A 1888-nucleotide genomic window follows, 5' to 3' on the forward strand; every position below is an offset into this window, starting at 1 on the left:
AATTGCAAGATCAAGAGTAACTGCCTGAATCTTCATGCCAGACAAGTCATCTGTGGAAGAATAATTGATGGATGTGTCTCACCAATACCAAGATGCCTGTTGCTGCAAGACAGGTAATGGGCACCAGGGCGTGCTCTGCAGGCAGATGTGTGGTGGACAACAGTCAGGGAGTTTCAGTCAGAGGGCTAACAAGTAAGGGACAGAATAAATAATGGGAGAGAGACCACTCCACACAAGATAGTCAAGGAGAATCTCTGTGTATACAGACAAAGCTTTAGTTATAACATAGTGTTAAAATATTATGCAAGCAAAGGGGGAAAATGACCTCTTTGGTTGGAAAATTTAAGTCAGTTGAAGTGACTTTACTCACAGTGATCCAGCGGGTCACTGGCAAGTCCAGACTAGAATCTGAGGCCAGAAACGTGTCTTCTACTTAAGGCTTTTTATCTTACTCCTTTTAATTTCAGGGTCTTGAATCAGTTTTTTTGGACGACACAGCCTAGTGGTGGTGGTGGGAGCTGTCTTCAAAGAGTCAACCTTTATGTCTCGAAAGAAGCAGCAAAGACCCTTGAAAAGAAAACATGTGTCATGCCAAAAGTCTCTTTTAAAAAAGACAATGAAAAATTAAATTACACAGTGAGTTTAAGCTTCAGGTCCCCCTCCCTCATCGGTGGGTTTGGTTATTCCACAGATGTGTGAGAGGAAAGAACAGATGGGCGAGGCCCAATGCTTCAGAGAGGGGAAAGCAGCAGGCATGTACTAGAAATGATTAGATACCTGACATCCATCCGTCTGTCTGTCTGTCTGTCTGTCTGTCTGTCTGTCTGTCTCTGTCTCTCTCTCTCATACACACACACACACACACACACACACACACACACACACACACACAGAGAGAGAGAGAGAGAGAGAGAGAGAGAGAGAGAGATATGGGGAGAGAACAGTCATCTTTACTCTTTTACCTTGGCGAGGCCCGACGCCCACCCCCTTTTCTGTGGGGACTGGGAACAAAGGTGGCATGGTTCCGAGGTGGTGAGAGCTCCTACAATCTGCTCTCCTCTCATCTGCCTTTTATCTCTTCCAGGGACAATCAGCTGCCAGAAATGTGTCACTTCAAGCAGTCCTGCACATTTCACGAAGCATCTTATTTGGATAAAATGTAAATTATTACCACACCAGTCTCCGCACACTCCCCCCCCCCCGACCAACCCCTGCTCTTTTCCAAGAATAGCCGTAACCAAGCTTGACAAACTACTGATTTCACCAAAGCACTCTCAATGCCTGTTAGACATCAGAGAGAAGTAGAGGAGGAGGGCTGAAGAACGCTGGTGCTTTAGAGAGGTTTCTGGGATCGGAGACACACAGAGACTTTCCTCCGGACACTCCTTCCGAATTGGCTGGCAGATCACTAAAGGGCACCTGGGCATTGAAAGTGTGTAGGATTTCCCTCCCATTTTACTTTTTGCTTATCTCTCCTCACTCAAGGTCAGTGACAAAGCGGAGCTCTGGACATTGGAGTCTTATGATCACCACAAGCTTTCTAGGCAGAGGCATAAACAACCCACTGACTAGTATACAGGGTTAGCGGGGATAAAGCCTGAAATATTGAGGTGCTTACCAACAGAGGAGAAACAGGGAGGCACAGCTCACTGGAGGAGGGGGAAAGGCTGTCACCTCAGGACTGTGAACTAGGTGGCTTGTGAGCCGATCTTCCAAAGATAGGGAAGATCATGTATGTCATAGACATGCAGGTGGGAAGAGAGGTATTTTTATTATTAAAAAATTGTGGTTGATTCATTCCAGGTCCAGGGAATGCAAGAATGGAGGAATAAGGAAGTCTTTGGGGGTGGGAATGCCCAGCGGCCTGGCACATGCAGTGAGAGACAAG

The 1888-nt window shown here is 46.5% G+C and overlaps 1 long non-coding RNA gene across 1 annotated transcript; it reads right to left on the reverse strand.

The window, feature by feature from the left end:
- Positions 1 to 241: 241 nt before the first annotated feature.
- LOC146895126 (uncharacterized) lies at positions 242 to 1099 on the reverse strand. Its single transcript, XR_015000735.2, has 2 exons — positions 963 to 1099; positions 242 to 567 (listed from the first exon to the last, which is right to left on the reverse strand). It is a non-coding gene; the product is annotated as an uncharacterized LOC146895126 (long non-coding RNA).
- Positions 1100 to 1888: the final 789 nt, after the last annotated feature.

This window comes from Myodes glareolus, chromosome 3 (assembly GCF_982192425.1).
Source record: "Myodes glareolus chromosome 3, mMyoGla1.1, whole genome shotgun sequence".
Taxonomy (NCBI): Eukaryota; Metazoa; Chordata; class Mammalia; order Rodentia; family Cricetidae; genus Myodes; species Myodes glareolus.